This window comes from Molossus molossus, unplaced genomic scaffold (genome assembly GCF_014108415.1).
Source record: "Molossus molossus isolate mMolMol1 unplaced genomic scaffold, mMolMol1.p scaffold_m16_p_1, whole genome shotgun sequence".
NCBI lineage: Eukaryota > Metazoa > Chordata > Mammalia > Chiroptera > Molossidae > Molossus > Molossus molossus.
Genome location: NW_023425344.1, coordinates 5,579,705 through 5,601,642, shown reverse-complemented (window position 1 = coordinate 5,601,642; position 21,938 = coordinate 5,579,705). Strand labels below are relative to the sequence as shown.

The window sequence follows — 21,938 nt, the reverse complement described above, 5'->3', positions numbered from 1 at the left end:
CTCAACCACTGAGCCACACTGGCGGGGCGTATTTTAAACTTTTAAAAGGAAATACAGACATTTAAAAAAAAAAAAAAAACCCATAAAGAAACATTTTTAGGTTTGGGGCTTTTTGTGCTTTATTTTATTTTTATTGAAAATATTACACATGTTCTCCCACCCCTTTTTTTGACCACCTACCTTTAGGTCACGAAGACAGCCTTTTATATGGATTAAATGTAATATTAAAAATGAACTTCCAGCCCTGGCCGGTTTGGCTCATTGGCCTGTGGTCCAGAGACACCCGGGTTTGGTTCCCGCTCAGGGCACATACCTCGGTTGCAGTTTGTCCCCAGCCCTGGTTGGTCGTGCGGGTGGCAGCCACTCGATGTGTCCCTTTCACATCGATGTTTCTCTCTCTCTCTCTCCTTCCCACTCTATCTGAACAAATAATGGAAAATGTCCTCGGGTGAGGATAGAAAAAGAAAAAAGAACTTCCATACAGTAGTGGACCCCATAATAAAACACAAGCTGTCAGTTACAGGCTTTTTCAAAAGAATTTCTGGGTCCAAATTTTTTTAATATGAAGAATACCTAAAGCATATTAGATTTATATCCTCCAAGAAGTCAGCCCCAGGTGAATTATTCACTCGTCCTAACACCCATTTTTTGGGTTTTTTTTTGTTTGTTTTAATTTTATTTTTTAATTTTATTTTTGTTACAGATGTTTCTTTTTTACCTCATTGACACCCTCCTCCCCATCCCCGGCTTTGTTGTCCATGTCCATTGGTTATGCATACATGCATATAAGTTATGTGGTTTATCTTTTCCCATCCCCCACCACCCCCTCTTCTGAGGGTTCAGTCTGTACCCTACTTCCGTGTTTCTGGGTCTACCCTATTCCTCAGACTGTTGTATTCATTATATTCCATATATAAGTGAGATTATGTGGTATTTGTCTTTTTATGCTTGGCTTGTTTTACTTAGGATAATACTCTCCAGGTCTCTCCATGTCGTCTCAAAGGATAAGAGATCTTTCTTTCTTACAGCTGCATAGTACTCCATTGTGTATATGTACCACATCTTTTTTATCCATTCGTCTACTGGTGGACACTTGGGCTGTTTCCAGATCTCAGCTATTGTAAATAGTGCTGCTATGAACATGGGGGTACATATATTCTTTCTGATTGGCTAACACCCATTTTTGGAGAGTCTATCCTTGTCTTCCTGGTTCCAGGTCCATGTAGTTGTGGATCTATGGCTGGGTTTCTGTGCTGCTACTGTGTTTAGGCTATATGTTGTGATTCTTCTTCAAAGCTAATTCTTTTTAAAAAAAATTCTTGATAGTATTACAGCTGACCCCCTCCCTTCCCCCTCCCTTTGCCCCTTACACCCAGCCCCTGCCCCACCCCAGGCCTGTACCACATTGTCTGGATCCATGGGCTCTGCATATATACATATATGTTCTTTGGTTTTTGTTAATTCTCACCCGAGAATATTTTTCCATTGATCTTTTCAGACAGTGGAGGGGGGGAGGAGAGAGAAACACTGATGTGAGAGAGACACAGTGACTGGTTGCCTCCCCCACAACCCTGACCAGGATGAGGATTGAACCTGCAACCCAGGTACATGCCCTTGACTGGAATCGAACCTGTGTGGGACCCTTCCATCTGAGGTCCAATGCTCTTGACCAATGAGCAAAACTGGCCAGGGCCATATATGTTCTTTAATTAATCTCTTCCCATCCCCTAAGACCCCCGCCCTCTGAGGTCTGTCTGTCTGCTCTGCTACACTGCCAGTCTGATCCTATTGTGTCAGTTTATCTTATTCATTAGGTTCCACTTATAAGTGAGATCATGTGACATTTTCTTCTCTAACTGGTTTATTTTGCTTAACATAATCTTCAGGTCCATTCATGCTGTTGCAAAGAGTGGGAGATCCTTCTTTACAGCAGCATAGTATTCCACTGTGTATATGTGCCACGGCTTTTTTATCCATTCATCTACTAATGGGCACTTGGGCTGTTTCCAGATCTTAGCTATTGAAAATAGCGCTTCTATGAACCTAGGGGTGCATATATTTTCTGATTGCTGCTTCAAATCCTCAGGATTTCCTAGAAGTGGAATCACTGGGTCAAATGGCGGTTGAATTTTTAATTTTTTTGAGAAAAATCTGTACTATTTTGCACAGTGGCTGTACCAGTCTGCATTCCTACCACCAATGTACTAGGGTTCCCTTTTCTCCACATCCTCACCAGCGCTTGCTTTTTGTTCAGTTATTGATGGTAGCCATTCTGACAGATGTGAGGTGATACCTCGTTGTAGTTTTAATTAGCATTTCCCTGATGATTAGTGACTGGGCATTTTGTTATATGTCTGTTGGCCATCAGTATATCCTCTTTGGAGAAGTGCCCCTTTAGGTCCTTTGCCCACTTAATCGGATTATGTTTTCCTTTTGTTGAGTTATATTTCTTTATATATTTTGGAAATTAACCCCTTATCAGAGGTATGAGAGGCATCATTGGCGAATATGTTCTCCCACACAGTTCCCTTTTCATTTTGAGGATGTTTTTTAATGCTGTGCAGAAGCTTCTTAGTTTGATGTAGTTCCATTTGTTTATTTTCTCTTTTGTTTCCCTTGTCTTAGTAGATGCATCACTGAAAATACTGCTACCTGAGATGTCTGAGATTTTACTGCCTTTTTCTTCTAGGATTTTTGTAGTTTTGTGACTTACATTTAAGTCTTTTATCCATTTTAAGTTTATTATTGTGTATGGTGTAATTTGGTGATCTAGTAGCATTTTTTTTTTTTATCCTCACCTGAGGACATTTTTGCCCTTATCTCCAGACAGAGAGGGAGAGGAAGAGAGAAAGAAAAACATCAATGTGAGAGAGACACATTAAGTGGTTGCCACCCATATGACCCCAACTGGCCAGGGACAAACTGCAACCAAGGCACGTGCCCTTAGCAGGAATCAAACCTGGGACTCTGCTCCATGGACCAATGCTGTAACCACTGAGCCAAACCGGCCAGGGCTAGTAGCATTTTTATTTATTTTACCTGTCCAATTTTTCCAACATCATTTATTGAAAGACTACCTTTACTCCACTGTATGTTCTTGCCTCCTTTGTTGAATATTAATTAACCATAATGGTGTGATTTAATTTTGGGTGTCTGTTCTGTTTCATTGATCTATATGCCTGTTCTCGTGCCAGTACAAAGCTGTTTTAATTATAATGAGTTTGTAGAATAGTTTGATATCTGGTGTTGTGATCCCTCTAACTTTCTTTTTCAAGATTGCTGAGGTTATTTGGGATCCTTTTTGGTTACATATAAATTTTTGGAATATTTGTTCTAGACTTGTGAAATATACTGTTGGTGTTTCAATAGGAATTGCATTGAATCTGTAGATTGCTTCGGGAAGCATGGACATTTTAATAATGATAATAATTTAATAATGATAATTCTTCCAATCTATAAACATGGTATATACTTTCACTTGTTTGTATCTTCCTCAATTTCCTTTTTCAGTGTCCTATAGTTTTCCAAGTATAGGTCTTTTACCTCCTTGGTTAAATTTATTCCTAGGTGTTTTTGTTTTGTTTTGTTTTTTGATGCTATGGTAAATGCAATTGTGTTTTTTTAAGTTTCTCTTTCTGAGAGTTCATTATTACTGTATAAAAATACGATGGATTTCTGGATGTTGATTTTGTATCCTGCTACTTTGCTGAATTCATTTATTAAATTTAGTAATATTTTGGTGGAGTCCTTAGGGTTTTCTATGTACAATATCATGTCATTTCCAAATAATGACTGTTTTTACTTTCTCCTTTTCAATTTGGATGCTTTTTATTGCCTTTTTTTCTGATCACTGTGGCTAGGATTTCCAGTACTATGTTGATTAAGAGTGGTGACAGTGAACATTCCTGTCTTGTTCCTGTTCTTAAGGGAAGTGCTTTTAGTTTTTGTCCATCGGTATGATGTTGGCTGTAGATTTGTCATGTATGGCCTTTATTATGTTGAGGTGTGATCCCTCTAGTCCCACTTTACCGAGAGTTCTTTTCATCATGAATGGGTGTCGGATTTCATTTAATGCCTTTTCTGTGGCTATTGATATAATCACGTGATTGTTATCTTTTATTTTGTTTATGTGATGTATCACATTTATTGATTTGCAAATATTGTACCAACCTTGCATCCCCAGAATAAATTCCACTCGGTCATGGTGTATGATCTTTTTAATGTATTGCTGGATTCGATTTGCTAATATTTTGTTGAGGATTGTGGCATCTATGTTCATCATGGATATTGGCCTGTAATTTTCTTTCTGTGTAGTGTCTTTATATGGTTTTTGGATTAGGATAATGCTGGCCTCGTAAAAAGAGTTTGGAAGTATTCCTTCCTCTTGAATTTTTTTGGAATAATTTGAGAAGGGTTGGTGTTCATTCTTCTTTGAATGTTTGGTAAAACTTGCCTGTGAAGCCATCCAGTCCAGGATGTTTGTTTGCTGATAGTTTTTAATTACTGCTTCAGTTTCATCAGTTGTTATTGACGTTCAGGTTTTCTGATTCTTCTTAAATATTGGAACATTGCATGTTTCTAAGAATTTGTCCATTTTGCCCAGGTTGTCCAGTTTGTTGACATATAGTTGTTCTTAGTATTTTCTTACAATCCTTTGTATTTCTATGATGTTGTTACTTTGCCTCTTTCATTCCTGATTTTATTTATTTGGGTCCTCTCTCTTTGCTTCTTGATAAGTCTGGATAAGGGTTCATCTACCTTGTTTATCTTTTCAGAGAACCAGCTCTTGGTTTATTGATCTTTCTGTATATTTTTTTAGGTTCTATGTCATTTTTTCCCACTCTGATCTTTATTATTTCTTTCCTTCTACTTACTTTGGGCTTCTCTTGTTGTTCCCTTTCTATATCTTTTAGTTGTAAGGTTAGATTGATTATTTGAGCTTTTTCTTATTTCTTGAGGCAGGCCTGTAATGCTATGAAAAATTCCCTCTCGGGACTGCTTTGGCTGTGTCCCACAGATTTGGGGTTGTTCTATGTTTTCATTTGTTGTTTCCACAGAAGTTTTGAATTCCTTTTTTTAAAATCTCATTTGTAATCTATTCATTGTTTAATAACATGCCATATATTTGAATGTTGAGTTTTTTATTGTAGTTTAATTCTAGTTTCATGCCATTGTGATCGTAGAAGATGCTTGATGTGATTTCAATCTTATTGAATTTGTTAAGGCTTATATTGTGTCCTATCATATGTTCTAGCTTTGAGAACATTCCATGTGCACTTGAGAAGAATGTATATTCTGCTGATTTGGGATGACATGTTTTATAAATATCAACTAGCTCCAACTGATCTAATGTGTCATTTCAGGTTGCTATTTCCTTGTTGATTTTTTGTCTGGAAGATCTAACCTGTGATGTCAGTGCAGTGTTAAAGTCCTCCACTGTGACTGTATTGCTGTTGATCTCTCCCTTATAGTCCATTGAGTGATATATATATATATATATATATATATATATATATATATGCTCCTGTATTGGGTGCATATATGCTTATTGGGGTTATATTTTCTTGTTGGATCGATCCTTTTAGTATTATGTAGTGGCCTTTTTCTTTTGTCATGGCCTTTGTTTTGAAGTCTATTTGGTCAGATATGAGTATTGCTATCCTAGCTTTTTCATTTGCTTGGAACAATTTTTTCCATCCCTCCACTTTGTTTGTGGAAATCTTTTGTTCTGATGTGGGTCTCTTGTAGACAGCATATATATGAGTCATGTTTTCTTATCCATTTAGTTACCCTATGTCTTTTGATTGGAGCATGTAATCCATTTACATTTAAGGTTATTATTGATAGGTATAAAGGGGAAAAATGGCCATTAATAAGTACCAATGTTCCTCCCTCGATTTCTTTTTCTTCTTTAATTTTCTTGTTTTAATCCACACCCTAGTATATTTTTCCATTTATTTTTAGACAGAGTGGAAGGGAGGAAGGGGGGGGGGGGAGAGAGAGAGAGAGAGAGAGAGAGAGAGACCTGGATGTGAGAGACACATTGATTGGTTGCCTCCTGCATGACCCTGATAAGGGTCAGCGACTGAACTGCAACCGAGGTACATGCCCCTGACCAGAATCAAACCCATGATTCTTTGGTCCACGGGCTGATGCTCTAACTACTGAGCAAAACCAGCCAGGGCTCTTTTTCTTCTTGAAGCAATCTCTTTAACATTTCTTGCAATGCTGGCTTGATGGTAATATGTACTCTTTTAGCCTTTTCTTTTCTTGTTTTTTCTTTTTTTTTGGTCTGGGAAGCTCTTTACTTTACCTTCAGTTTTAAATGGTAGCCCTGCTGGATAGAGTAGTCTTGGATTCGGGTCCTTGCTTCTCATTAATTTGAATACTTCATGCCAGTCCCTAATAGTGAAGTGTCTCTGATGAGAAAGCTGGCAGTCTGATGGGACTTCCTTGTAGGCAACTTTATGTCTCTCTTGCTGCCTTTAAGATTCTTTGCCTTTAATGTTTGTCATTTTATCTTATTTATTTATTTATTTTTATCCTCACCCGAGGACATTTCTGCATAGAGCGAGAGGGAGAGAGAGAGGAAGAGAGAGAAACATCGATGTGAGAGAGACACATCGACAAGTTGCCACCCACATGACCCCAACCAGGGCTGGGGACAAACTGCAACTGAGATACGTGCCCTTAGCAGAACCAAACCTGGAACTCTGGTCCGCGGGCCGGCGCTCTATCTGCTGAGCCAAACTGGCCAGGGCAATGTTTGTCATTTTAATTATGATGTGTCTTGATATGGGTCTTTTTTTTTTTTTTTTTTTTTTTTTTTTTTATCCTCACCCGAGGATATTTTTCCATTTTTTGTACAGATAGAGTGGGAGGGAGAGAGAGAGAGAGAAACATCGACGTGAAGGGACACATCGAGTGGCTGCCACCCGCACGACCAACCAGGGCCGGGGACAAACTGCAACCGAAGTACGTGCCCTTAGCGGGAACCGAACCCGGGTCTCTCCGGACCGCAGGCCGACGCTCTAACCGCTGAGCCAAACTGGCCAGGGCGATATGGGTCTTTTTTTATTCATCTTGATTAGGACTCTGTGCTTCCTGAACTTGTGTGACTTTTCTTCACCAGGTTAGGGATATTTCTGTCATTATTTCTTTAAATAGGTTCTCTATCCCTTTATCACTTTCTTCTCCTGGTGGTATGCCTGTGATGTGGATGTTGTTACGTTTCACATTGTCCCAAAGTTCCCTTAAACTATCCACCTGTTTTTTAATTATTTTTTTTCTTTTTGCTGCTCTAATTGTGTGTTTTTTCTATTTTCTCTTGCAAGTCACTGATTCAATCATCTGATTCAATCAATCTACTTTTAATTCTTTTCTGTTTATTCTTGATGTCAGATGTGGTATTCTTTATTTCTGACTGGTTCTTGTTCATGGATTCTATTTCTTTTTTCATGGTATTGTGGTTCCCATTAAGTTTCTTGTAATTCTCACTACGTTTCTGAGCATCCTTATAACCATTACTTTGAACTTTATATCTAAAATTGCTTACCTCATTTCATTTAGCTCTTTTCTTGGAGATTCCTCCTTTTCTTTCATTTGAGGGTTGTTTCTTTGTCTCCCCATTTTAGCTCTCTGTGTGTGTGTGTGTTTTTTTTTTCCTATGCATTAGGCAAAACTGCTATGCCTCTGAGTCCTCGCTCTAGGAATGTGTGGAGTATGTGGGCCCTCCTGTTGTAATTGGGTCTTGATTGCTGTTGGTTTGTTCTTGTGTGTGATCAACCCTCATCTTGGCTGACTGTGAGCCTCAACTCCGACCACGTTATACAAGTTGTTGTACTGGTGCTAACAGAACAAAACAAGAAAAGCAAAACAAACAAACAAAAAAGACAAAAAAAAATCAAAAAGAAAAAGGGAAAAAAATAAGTAAAAAAAAAAAAATGTATATATATATATACATGAAAGGAAAAAAAATAAGTGAAAAAAAGGAACAAAAAAGTCATAAAACAAAAACAAAAACATGTATAAGCCAAGAAAAAGGAAAGAAAAGAGAATTAGAAAAGGAAATAGAAATATGAAACAGTAAGGGGAAAAAAAGAAAGAAAAACCACCACCACATAAAAGAAAATAAAAATAAAGAAAGTGAAGCTAGTTGGATCCTGCTCCAGGGCTCTCTGGCCTCCTAGCAACCTGTCCACAACTATAAGTGATTAGCTGGACTTGGCTGTGCCCGGGGGAAACCGAGCTAGGTCCAGGGCTGGTTTTTGCCAGCACAGGGCCCAGGTGCAGGTCAACAAATGTCCCAAGGTTCCTTGGGATCGGTCTCTGCCTGCCCCCCTCTGCTGGTCAGCTGCCAGGTTTAGACACTGGAAAGTCTTAGTCTCTGAAGGAGCCTCTGGCAGGATCGGGGTGCTGAGGTTACTGGATTGCCCATGACGGGGAGGTGCTGTTCAGACTTCAGGGGAAATGGGGGGGTGTCTCTGCCCCCAAGCCACAGTCTGAGTCTGCCCTGGCATTTTCCCTGACCTCAGCAGGCCAGAGCCCCTAGTGGCCAGGTGGGTAGAGCCCACAAAGCCCCAAGGTTGGGTCTGTCAGGCTGGTGGAGGGGGTGTTTCTATCTCATCTCCCGTGAGGTTCCGTGGAAACAGGAATGGCCCCGTCCCCAAGCATCCACTGAAACCCCGAGACTGCCCAGCCTTCTAAGCCCCAGCTATGCTACTGTCTCCTCAGTGGGACTCAAAATGCCAGGTGGGGTGAGGAGGAGACCAGAGGGCTGGGCAGGCAGAATGCCAGAGGATCGTTGCTTTTCCTCATGCTGATGCCACTTTGATTGATTGTTCCTCCCGAGAAAAACGTCTGCTGCTGTATCAGAGGACGATCTAACCCTGGGCTCCTGGTGGGTGCTCTCCTCAGGCAACTCCAGTCCTCACAGCCCCTCGCCTGCGCCCCAGTGAATATCTACAAACAAAAGTTTTGCACGCTGGCCCTTTAAATGGATGCCTCTCCTTGGCAGACAACCCCACTGCCTTTCCCAGCTGGATGCTGTGTGGCCGCCTGCCCCCTGCTCCAGGCACTGCAGGCTGGGAGCCTGGTCTGGGGATCTTCCCCCTCTCATGGGCACTCCCGCAGCTGGGGCGTCCTTCCATAGCCTCGGCCTGCCGCCCGGGAGAAGGCCCTTTCCAGGACTCCGCCCTTCTTACCAGTCTGTGTGGCTCGGTTTAAAGTCTCCTCTTCAGATGGTCTCCAGTTAATGTTTCAAGATCATTGTTCCCCACTTCAGCTGTAACTTCCTGTTTGCTTCTGGGAGGCATTGCGACCGGAGCCCATGCTCTGCTGCCGTCGTGAACCCCTCGGTGTCAGTGGCAGGCTGTGCAGAGCGTCACAGAGGGTCTAGGCGGGCAGGCAGTCCCTGGACACCCGATGGACGAATCCTAGCTTCAGGCAAGGGTCAGGCAAAGTGCTGATAACATCCGGATATGGCTTGACACTTTCTAGACCATATTCAGTGGATTGCCTTCTCTGCTGAGCTCCAAAGCTTCCAAGATCTTAGCCGCTGGGAAGTGTAATCCTTCTGACTTTTCAGAAGGGACCTGTCACGCGTGTAGAAAGTACACTGATGCTGACCCGCAGGCACAAGACAGCGTCTGGACGGCAAAGTGCCCCGGATATGAGAAGGAAGCGCAGTGTGTAGATGGGGCTGTGGGAAGGACTCCCTCCCAGCTGCTGGGCGGCCCTTCAAGTTCACGGTGCCTGGGAAAGGAGAGGAATTGGAGCAGGCCACTGATTTCTTAGAAAGAGGGCAGGGAAACCAGAGGGGAGGTGCACCCGAGAGGAAAAGGGAGAGGCCCACTGGGCGCCAATCAGAGTGCCTGTCGCAGGGATGAAGGGCGATGGAGAAAGGACTGCCTGGGACTCAAGAATAAGGATAAGAAAAGGATAGAAACCCTCGCTGAGAGATGTTAGAAAGGAATGACGAATCTGGAGGCCTAGGGCCTCCCCAACGCACCCGAACTATTGCTGTTCCCCAGTGGGAGCCCCGGTACAGCTGACAGTGAGAATGAGCCAGCTGACTTCTTCAGACACTGAAGCTACAGGCTCGGTGCTGAAGGCAGAACTAAGGAGAGTTCAGCTGCAGTGCTGGTTACTGGAGGGACGTTCCTGCAGCCTCTAGATGCCAGCTTCGGGGTCCAGAACGTACGCAGTGTTCTCCACCTGCCAGCCTGCCCCGTCCCATCCCCGGACCGAGACGGACTGTGACATGCAGACAGTATCTTTTCCCCCGAGAAGCAGCAGTTATGTTTAGAAGTCCACTGAAACACGCTCTCCAGCTCCAGGTGCCCTGACTTGCCCGGAAGGACCTGGAGGTGAACTCATCTCACCCAAGATACAGTGCAGCTCAATGGAGCCGTTCGGGCCAATGGAAAACCAGGAAGGGTGGTTAACATCCACCCTGTAAAAATTAACCTAAAAGAGGGGGCACAGACCCCACAGAAGAAACAATATTGTTTATTTTTTTAATAACGCATTTATTATTATTATTATCATTATTATTTTAATCCTCACCCAAGGATATTTTTTTATTTATCTTCAGATAGAGTGGGAAGGAGGGAGAGAGAGAGAGGAGGGGAGAGAATCATCGACGTGAAAGGGACACATCGACTGACTGCCTCCCAAACGACCCTGACCAGGGCCGGGGAAGAACTGCAAAGGAGGTACATGCCCTTGACTGCAATCGAACCCATGACTCTTTGGTCTGCGGACCATGCTCTAGCTGCTGAGCCAAAGCAGCCAGGCAACAATACCCTCTTAAAAAGGAAGCTTTAGGGGGAATTCAAACAATATTACAGAAATTCTTAAAATCGGGATTAATTTGGCCAGTCAGTCTCCCTATAGCACCCTCATTTTGCCAGTCAAAAGGCCTTACTCTGATGAATATTGGCTTGTACCAGACCTTAGGGCTATAAATGATGCTGTCCAGGACATTCATCCTACGGTGCCCCATCCTTATATTTTGTTGATCACAGTGCCTGGGGACAGCAAATGGTTCTCAGTCCTAGACATGAAGGATGCTTTTTTCTGCATCCCAATAGATGAACAGGTTCAACTGTTATTTGCCTTTGAATGGCAGGACCCAGAACTAAATCCACGTTCCAGTAATGCTGGACTGTGCTCCCACAAGGATTTAAGAATTCCCCAACCGTATTTGGGGAAATATTAGAAGATTTAAGGGATATTCAACCAAAATCAGGAATTCTATAATATGTAGATGACTGTCTAATAGCTAGCAATACTTAGGAGTACTGTTTGCTCAACACCATCACAGTCCAGAATCATTTGGCAAGAAGAGGATATAAAGTATCACCCACAAGGCCCAGGTTTGCACACGTGGGATTCTAGGTGAAAGGGCACTAGGAGCTTGATGGTGGGTTGAAAACCAGCCATGGCTACGATAACAGCCCAGAGAACTGGAAGCAGCTTTGTAGATTCTAAGGGACTACAGGGCTTTGTTCATTTCAAACTCCGGTCTTACAGCAAAACCACTGTATGATTCCTTGAAAGGACCAGCCTCGGAACCTCTTGAATGGACAAGACACTGTCAGGTGGCATTTGACACCACGAGGGAAAACCAGTTTTCGTTCCCGCACTAGGACTGCCCAATTTACAGAAACCTTTTAAATCACACGTTTGTGGAAGGCAAGGAATTAGACTTGGGGCACTAACCCAGACCCTGGGAAATTCCTCTCAACCCACAGCCTATCTCTCAAAGAAACTAGATCACATGACAAAGGATGGCCACCATGCCTCTGGGCAATAGCAGCTACCCGTGACATCCTACAGGGAGCCGAGAAATTCACTCGGGGACAACCTACTGCGGTACTGGTACCACGCCAAGTCCAAACCCTACTGGAACAGAAAGGAGGGTATTGGCTGATGGCAGGGCACATAGGACATTATCAGGCCATTGTATTAAGCAGCCCAAATGTTACCTTACAAGTCACCACCACCCTAAACCCAGCCATCCTCCTCTCAGAGTGGAGCTCAGCCCTCCAACATCATTGCTTAGAAATCACTGACAAAGTTACTCCAGCGGATGGGATCTTTTGGACCAGCCCCTGAGAGAACCTGCCTGGGAATCACATACAGACGGGAGCAGCTGCGCGGAGAACGGGCCGCGATGAGCTGGGCATGTGGCCGTCACCTTAGACAAGGTCAAAGCAGCTCCAGCCCTTGCCATAGGAACCTCGGCACAAAGGTCGGAACCGATAGCCCTCACCAAAGCCTTAGAATTATGCCAAGAATGAATGTTAGCCTCTACACTGACTCTAAATGTGCCTTCATGGGGCAAGATGGAAGGAAAGAGGGCTCTCACCCTCGGGGAATAAGGGTATCAAACATGCAGAAGAGATTTAAAAGTTGCTCGAGGCCGTGAATCTACCAAACCAGGTGGCCATAACGCACTGCACAGGCTGCTGGAAGGACAGCTCCCAAACAAGCCAGGGAACCAAACTGCCGATAAAGCAGCAAGACAGGCCGCCCGAGGGCTGCCACTTTGGGGGCTTCCCCACCTGGACTTGTCAGAATTGAAACCCCATTACACAGAATGAGATTGTTAATGGGCCCATGAGGGGATTCTCTAACACTGACTATTTCTACATGGAAGATCAACACTCATGGTGTGATCTCCCTCCCTGAAGCTCTAGTATATCCGGTCCTCAGACATCTGCGAGAAGGGACCCATAGTGGAAGGGATGCTTTAATGCACCTCCTTAGACCACATTTGAAGGGACTTCCTTTACAAAGGACTATTCAGAGGGTTATCCAAGCCTGTCAGACATGCACCAAAAACAATCCTAAAGCAGAATGTGCGCCACCAGAAAAGGGACTACAACATGAATGGATCTGCCTAAAGGTCTGAGCCGGCGGAGATCCCATCCACAAGGCAAGGCCAACAATGTAGAGCAAGTCTGAGCCGGCAGAGACCCCATCCATAGCACCAGGCCAATGTAGAGCAAGTCTGAGCCGGCAGAGACCCCATCCATAGCACCAGGCCAATGTAGAGCAAGTCTGAGCCGGCAGAGACCCCATCCATAGCACCAGGCCAATGTAGAGCAAGTCTGAGCCGGCAGAGATCCCATCCATAGCACAAGGCCAACAATGTAGAGCAAGTCTGAGCCGGCAGAGATCCCATCCATAGCACAAGGCCAACAATGTAGAGCAAGTCTGAGCCGGCAGAGATCCCATCCATAGCACAAGGCCAACAATGTAGAGCAAGTCTGAGCCGGCAGAGACCCCATCCATAGCACAAGGCCAACAATGTAGAGCAAGTCTGAGCCGGCAGAGATCCCATCCATAGCACAAGGCCAACAATGTAGAGCAAGTCTGAGCCGGCAGAGACCCCATCCATAGCACCAGGCCAATGTAGAGCAAGTCTGAGCCGGCAGAGATCCCATCCATAGCACAAGGCCAATAATGTAGAGCAAGTCTGAGCCGGCAGAGACCCCATCCATAGCACCAGGCCAATGTAGAGCAAGTCTGAGCCGGCAGAGACCCCATCCATAGCACCAGGCCAATGTAGAGCAAGTCTGAGCCGGCAGAGATCCCATCCATAGCACAAGGCCAACAATGTAGAGCAAGTCTGAGCCGGCAGAGATCCCATCCATAGCACAAGGCCAACAATGTAGAGCAAGTCTGAGCCGGCAGAGACCCCATCCATAGCACAAGGCCAACAATGTAGAGCAAGTCTGAGCCGGCAGAGATCCCATCCATAGCACAAGGCCAACAATGTAGAGCAAGTCTGAGCCGGCAGAGACCCCATCCATAGCACCAGGCCAATGTAGAGCAAGTCTGAGCCGGCAGAGATCCCATCCATAGCACAAGGCCAATAATGTAGAGCAAGTCTGAGCCGGCGGAGATCCCATCCACAAGGCAAGGCCAACAATGTAGAGCAAGTCTGAACCAGCAGCCCATCCATAGCACAAGGCCAATAATGTAGAGCAAGTCTGAGCCGGCAGAGATCCCATCCATAGCACAAGGCCAATAATGTAGAGCAAGTCTGAGCCGGCAGGAGATCCCAACCATAGCACAAAGCCAATAATGTAGAGCAAGTCTGAGCCGGCAGAGATCCCATCCACAGCACAAGGCCAACAATGTAGAGCAAGTCTGAACCAGCAGCCCATCCATAGCACAAGGCCAATAATGTAGAGCAAGTCTGAGCCGGCAGAGATCCCATCCATAGCACAAGGCCAATAATGTAGAGCAAGTCTGAGCCGGCAGGAGATCCCATCCATAGCACAAGGCCAATAATGTAGAGCAAGTCTGAGCCGGCAGAGATCCCATCCACAGCACAAGGCCAATAATGTAGAGCAAGTCTGAGCCGGCAGAGATCCCATCCATAGCACAAGGCCAATAATGTAGAGCAAGTCTGAGCCGGCAGGAGATCCCAACCATAGCACAAAGCCAATAATGTAGAGCAAGTCTGAGCCGGCAGAGATCCCATCCACAGCACAAGGCCAATAATGTAGAGCAAGTCTGAGCCGGCAGAGATCCCATCCACAGCACAAAGCCAATAATGTAGAGCAAGTCTGAGCCGGCAGAGATCCCATCCATAGCATAAGGCCAATAATGTAGAGCAAGTCTGAGCCGGCAGGAGATCCCAACCATAGCACAAAGCCAATAATGTAGAGCAAGTCTGAGCCGGCAGAGATCCCATCCGCAGCACAAGGCCAATAATGTAGAGCAAGCCTGAGCCGGCAGAGATCCCATCCATAGCACAAGGCCAATAATGTAGAGCAAGTCTGAGCTGGCAGGTGATCCCATCCACAGCACAAGGCCAATAATGTAGAGCAAGTCTGAGCTGGCAGGTGATCCCATCCACAGCACAAGGCCAATAATGTAGAGCAAGTCTGAGCCGGCAGAGATCCCATCCATAGCACAAGGCCAATAATGTAGAGCAAGTCTGAGCTGGCAGGAGATCCCATCCACAGCACAAGGCCAATGTAGAGCAAAATGATTTTATTGCATGTGCCTGGCTGCAGGCAGGCTGAACCCCAAAAGGAGTCAGCCTTAAATAACAGTTGGGGTGTAGGTTATATACTCTACTTCTAGCTTCAAGCAGTTCCTGCTGACGTACCTGCCTGGCCCATTGTCCACTTTGCAGTTCGACTGGTCTGGTATCACATCCTGCATCTGCTGGGTGATTCGCTGTCTTGCATATAATCCAATAATCCATGCTCAACAGAAGGCTGAGCAAAGGTCAGGCAAGCAATGCACTTTTCAGTTTCCACCTTTTGCAAGCTTTTACCTTTACACTTTGAAACATTACTAATCCTTTCCCTGCTCATTTGAGGACTGGCAAGTTGACTGGACACAGATGCCTAAAACCACAGGGAACTTTAAATTCTTCTTAGTTTTTGTGGGCACCTTTTCTGGATGGGTAGAGGTATACCCCACTGGAATGGAGGTAGCAAACTTCTACTCAAAGAAACAATCCATAGGTTTGGACTTCAAAGTGACAACGGACTGCGGTTCACTTCAAAAACCTCCCACAAGATAGGACAAGCACTATACGTCCCATGGAAACTACATGCATCTGGGACTTCTGGTCAGGATGGCGGGTAGGTAAACGCGGTATCCGTCCTCCCACAACCACATCAAAGTTACAACTAAACTACAGAACAACCATCATTCAGAACCGCCTGAAATCGAGCTGAATGGAAGTCCTACAACTACAGAATTAAAGCAGCAGCCACATCCAGACTGAGAGGAGGGCGGAGGGGACGGGCTGGGCCCACACCCACGTGTGGCGGATAAAAATCAGGGGGACACCTCGGCTGGGAAGGTCCTTCCTGAGGACTGAGGGGTCCCCGTCCCACACCAGGTGCCCCGCTCAGGGTCTCAGTGCCAGGAAGAGAATCCCCATCACTTCTGGCTGGAAAAACCAGCGGGAACTGAGGCTCAGGGAGGCAGAGGCGGCTGGAGCCCCAGGCAGCTCCTTAAAGGGCCCGCGCACGGACTTATCGGACTCTCTCCCTCTAAGCTTGGAGGGGAGGCACCTCGAGGGGCGCCAGAGACATACAGGGAAGAACTGAGCTGTTTGGCACTGGAGCGAGGGCTGGAGAGGGGGCTTTCTCCGGGACAAACGTGCTGTCAGAGGCCTTTGTTCCTTTGGTGAGCCCTTCCCTGGGGTGGCAGACAGAAGCCATATCTGGGACTCCAGCAACCTGGCTCACACTGGTAGCCGCCCCCCCCCCCCCCCCCCCGTGACTCCCTGAGGCCCCGCCCCACCCAAGCTGTTGCTTGCTACTTGCTTAACCATAGGATTGGCCTGTCTTGGATCCTGCTTCAGGTTTTTCCTAAATTCTTTCAAACGAGCAGCATCTGGTCTCAGCTAGCCCCATACCACTCGTTAAGTAATACACAGAAACAAACACAGGGAGGCAGTCAAAATGAGGCAAAGAAAAGGTCCCAAATGAAAGAAAAGAACAAAACCCCAAGAAAAGAACTAAGCGAAATGGAGATAAGTAACCTAACAGATGCTGAGTTCAAAATACTGCTTATAAGGATGCTCAATGAACTTAGTGAGAACCTCAGTGAACTTAGTGAGGGCCTCAAGAGCATAAAAAAGGACCAGTCAGAAATTATCGATGCACAGTTAGAAACAAACGAGGCTTTAACTGAAATAAAGAATAATTTACAAAGATTCAATAGTAGAGTACGTAAATCCAAGAAGCAAACCATTGATTTGGAATATAAGGAAGCAAAAAATGTCCAATCAGAACAGAAAGAAGAAAAAGGAATCCAAAAAAATGAGGATAGTGTAAGGAGCCTCTGGGACAACTTCAAGCGTGCCAACATTCGCATCTTGGGGGTGCCAGAAGGAGAAGGGAGAGAACAAGAAACTGAAAACCTGTTTGAAACAAGAAACAATAATGGCAGAAAACTTTCCTAACTTGGTGAAGGAAACAGACATACAAGTCCAGGAAGCACAGAGAGTCCCAAACAAGATGAACCCCAAGAGGCCCCCACCAAGACACATCATCAAAATGCAAAAGGTTCAAGACAAAGAGAGAATCTTAAAAGCAGCAAGAGAAAGGCAGCTAGTTACCTACAAGGGAGTTCCCATTAGGCTGTCAGCTGATTTCTCAAAAGAAACTTTGCAGGCCAGAAGGGAGTGGCAAGAAATATTCATAGTGATAAAAAGCAAGAACCTACAACCTAGATTACTCTATCCTGCAAAGCTGTCATTTAGAATCAATGGCCATATAAAGACTTTCCCAGACAAGAAAAAGTTAAAGGAGTTCATCACCACCAAACTGTTATATGAAATGATGAAGGGTCTTTTTGAAGAAAAAGATAAAATATATGAACAAACAAAATGGCAATGAATACATATCTATCAACAATGGAATCTACAAACAAAATGAACAGGAAGAACAGAAACATTCTCACAGATACAGAGTACATTTTGTTGATTGCCAGATGGGAGGGGGGTTGGGGGAATGGGTGAAAAAGGTGAAGGGATTAAGAAGCACAAATTCATTGCTAGACTGACAAACCTCAAAGGGAAAGGGGTTGGGAGGGGGGGAAATAAACCAAAGAACTTATATGTATAACCAATGGATACAGACAATAGTGTGGGAAAAGGCGGGAGGGGGTCAATGGGGGAAAAATGTGGAACATCTGTAATACAGTCCATATTCAACAATAAAGATTAAAAAAAAAGAAGAAGAAACTACATGCATCTGGAGACCCCAGCCTGTGGGGAAGACTGAGAAGATGGAGTCACACTATAAAGAAGACCCTGGTGGGAAAAGTGTCAGGAGACACATTCGAAATGGACCGGGCACTCTCTCTTGCCTTGCTCTGGATTAGGGGAGCACCCTGAAGCAGGCTTAATGAGGCCCTTTTGAGATAGTTTTTGGGCGACCCTTCCAAGTTTGTTTTAGGAGCACCCCCTTTAGATTTAGAACACGAATCAAAGATCAAACAACATGTACCACATTTAGGGAAAACCCCAACAACGTCACACAAGCTTGCTCAGTGCAGGTCTGTCTGTCTGTCTGACAAGCCCTTACACCCATTCCAGCCAGGAGACCAAGTCTTACTAAAGACCTGAAAGAATCAAGGTGGAGAACAGCAGGTAGCTGAGCAGTGGACCCATCCCTGTGATGTCTGACTGAACACACACTCTTCCCTAGAGCTCACGGAATCAAGCCTTGGGTCCACCCCACACGGATCAGGTGGGCGCTGCCTGGGGAGGACTCAGGTCTGGCTGCTGCTGCTGATACTGCGAGGAAAAGCTGGATCTGAGCTACAAAAATATTTAAAATTCCTCTTTTGGAAAAGCACAGCGCCTCCTAAAGCTAAGTGACAATGTTACTTTTTATGTTATTACTGTTTGACACTTGCTATACTTTATGCCCATACTTGGGCTAATAATGCCTTTGTTCACTTTTCCCAGACAGTGGCTTCTTCAGCAAACTTACCCCGCTGTCGGGTGTGCCACACAGAGTCCCACTCAGGATTAGATCGTGGGGATCCTTGAGTCTCTCCGGTTTCTGATTTCACTACAATTTCTCCTGCACTACTAGGCATGCCCCTCACTGAAGACTGACTGCTCATCCCTACAGCGGGGCTCACTCTGGAAGCCCACCTGCAACACCACCTCCTGCAGTATGAAGCAGTGTGCCAGCTTCTCGCGTTCGACAGTGCCACCCTCTAGACACCGCATCTGCTGCCTTCCAAAGTCAGGACCCCTTCCGACTTTGTAGTACATAAAGGGTGTCCCCTTCTTCCTTTAGGAGATGGCAAGAGTCTCTGGACCCGGGGACAGGTAAGCAGGAAGAAACGACAAAAGATGAGACCTCCATCCATTAACCCTTGTAAGATTCCAGGCGTCCAGTTTTGAAGGGGGGATTGTTACCGTAGACAGTCGAGTGCCAGGGAGTCCTCCACGTTGGCTAAGATGGCGCCTGGGGAGGTTCTACACTGAGTGCGCCAAAGCTAGAAAGACGACAGGACCCAATCACGCCAAAAGCTAACAAGATAATTGGATAGGAAAAGAGCCCTCCTCTCCCTGTGCCTATACAAACTGTGGGCTTGAGCAGGAAGGGCAGATGGTCTTTGAGACAGGAGTCCACCATTCTCTCAGGATTGTGGCATCTGAATAAGACCTTTCCTTTTTCACCAGCACCTGCCTCACAAGTTTGGCTTTTGTTTTGGCAGGTGGCCAAATTGCGTTTCTTGGTTACAAGCCCATCCTAATCAGAGTAATCAGCTAACAAAACTCAAATTTGCAGTGGTTTAAATTCATCAGCGATTTCCATATCCACACGTGCAAGGCGTTGAGTTGGACAGTGCTTCTGCCAACCCTACTTTGAGGGCCATATTTCAGATGGCAGAATATAAAGTAGAGACGAGAAGGCTGGAGGGGAAGGAGCACTGGCTTTTAATGGCCGCAGGTAGGAGGTGACATATGCCATGTCCCCAGCAGCCCATGGGCTGGAATTAGTTGAACGGCTTCAGCTGTAAGAGATTAGGAAATGAAGGGGAAGCACATGCAATATTTGGTCATCGACAACTTGCCAGAATAACTGTGTGACTTTGAGTAAGAACCTCACCCTCTCTGTGCCCAAATGCATTGAGTATTAGCCTCAATTTTACAGCATCAGCATCACTGGATATTTTGTAAGAACCAGAGTTTCTGGGCCCATCAGTCACCTCCTGAGTCAGAATCTGCGTATCGAGTGACTTGTCTGCGTATGACAGCTTGAGAAGCACTGGTCTCAAACACTATTCTTCATCAGTCCCCTCACCTGGCTAATTGTTTCCTGTCTCGGCAGATGCAGGGCCACAGCCTGTAACTCCTGGTAACAGATCAGGGCAGAGTGGGGAGGGGCCAACAGGAAGAAATCAGGGAACTGAGGAGAGTGTCCTCGGGCTGGACGAGCTGTCCCCATCAAAGAGAAATCCGGTTTGAAAAGACATCAACAGGTTGAGGTCCAATCGGTGAAGAGCTTGCTTGGATCTCGTCTCTTGAAAGCTGAGCACCTGGCACTTCTCCTTCCTGAGGTAGCGGGGGCTGAACTCGCAGGGGAGTTGGATTTGCCTCCCTGCAATGTACCCACCCCACCAACCAAGCAGGACAGGGCTGAAGTTCAGCTCCGCCTGGAACTCCCACCTCTTGGCTCAGCGGGGTGGGGCCGACAGTCAGCAGGACCAGGCAGGCCGAGCAGCTCGACAGGTACACACCGAATATTCTGGAAGAAATTGAAGGTGGGCAGAAGGTCAATGATTACATTATTGTCACCTGGGTAAAGGAAACATCGAAGGAAGTGGAGAAATATTCATCCACCTCTAGTTTCAAGGACCCGAAGGTTAGTACAGGTTTGCCTGGTCTGGACCTCATCAACGCCGTTCCACCCGGTTCCATTCACCTGACCTTCTGTGGACAGGGAACCTGACTCATGAAGAGAAACTCAACAATGAAGTAGGCCATCTCTATGGCCCGAAAAATTGAAGCAAGAGCGTATGTCCTTCCAGAAAACCTCATTGAAGTGAACCCCAAAATGGTCATGACAGTGTTTGCTTGCTTCATGGGGAAAGGCATGGGGAGGGGTGAGGTCAGATGCTTCCAGGAAGCGTGGAGACGATCCAAGGCACTCCAAGGTTTTCAACTTGGTGACATCATACAAGATTCCAAAAGGTGTGTGTGTTCAGCCAGGTAGCCTCTCCTGTATTTAACAAAAAGTGCTTCAATTCTTTGCAAAGACCCCAATCTCTTACAAATATATCTTTAATATTGAATCTATTGTTTCTTTCAAAATTTAGAGACAAACAGAACTTGTTTTCCAGGCACTGTTCCCGCTTCCTGCCGTTGGTCAAGTGCAGAAGCTGCAATGTCATTAATTTTAACATAATCCCTCAAACCAGCCTGTCGGGCTGCATCTTGGTTAAGGTGAGGACCAGAAGAACCCTCACACCAGTTGGAAGCGTTTCTGGAGGCCACCATTCGACCTGTGACAAGCCTCTTTCTGTCCCCTTCTCCTACACCCTAGCTCCCCATGACTTTGCTCTCCATCCTCAGAGCTATGTCTTGTTTTAAGAGCAAAATACATTTTAACCTGTAAAATAGATCATGACAATGCTATTTATTATCATCATCAGACAGAGCTGGGAGGGACCTTAATTCAGAATGTCTTGTGGAAGAAAAGGGGCCACATGCTAACCTGACCAGCTCAGGTAGGGCCTGCGTGGCGGCCTTGCAAACTCAAAGGCCTACAGTAACCACAAAGGATGGTCTGAAATTAAAACTTTTTTTTTTAATCCTCACCCGAGGACACTTTTGCATTTTTATCTTCAGATAGAGCAGGAGGGAGAGGGGGGAAGAGAGGGAGAAACAGTGGTGTGAAAGGGACACATCGAGTGGTCGCCACCCACACAACCCCAACCGGGGCCGGGGACAAACTGCAAGCCAGGTACGTGCCCTTAGCAGGAACCGAACCTGGGACTCGCTGGTCTGCAGGCCGACACTAACTGCTGAGCCCAACTAGCCAGGGCTGAAATTAAAACTTAACTAAGAGCAGTTTATGGCAGGTAGTCATGTCCTAGGATGGCATCTTCCCTGACAAAGGTCAGTCTTTATCTTAACTGAGCCTGTCTATTGTCTTTTTGAATCTATGATAACATCTTTGGAATGTGCAAGTAATCTTCCTCTTTCCAGACCCCTCAAAGCACAGGCAGCCCTCTGGAGACCCCAAACCCCTCACTGTTACTGAGCTAACTGTTGACTGTTAACTGTCCTTATGTAAAAGATGTATGTGTCTATCCTTTTACTTTTTATCCAATCCCGAAGGTTTCCCCACTTTGCTTTCTCCCACCTCCCTAACCTATCACCAGATTTCACGCAGCTCTTTCGCGTCTGCCCTTTTGACGGT

At 45.5% G+C, this 21,938-nt stretch overlaps 1 protein-coding gene across 1 annotated transcript in view; it reads left to right on the top strand.

Moving 5' to 3' along the window:
* ZNF518B (zinc finger protein 518B) overlaps window positions 1–18,297 on the top strand; it is a 37,618-nt gene extending 19,321 nt beyond the window's left edge. Inside the window, exon 2 of the transcript XR_004961181.1 lies at window positions 18,201–18,297. The gene's annotated coding sequence lies outside the window, so the exon portion shown is untranslated. The remainder of the gene's footprint in view (window positions 1–18,200) is intronic.
* Window positions 18,298–21,938: the final 3,641 nt, after the last annotated feature.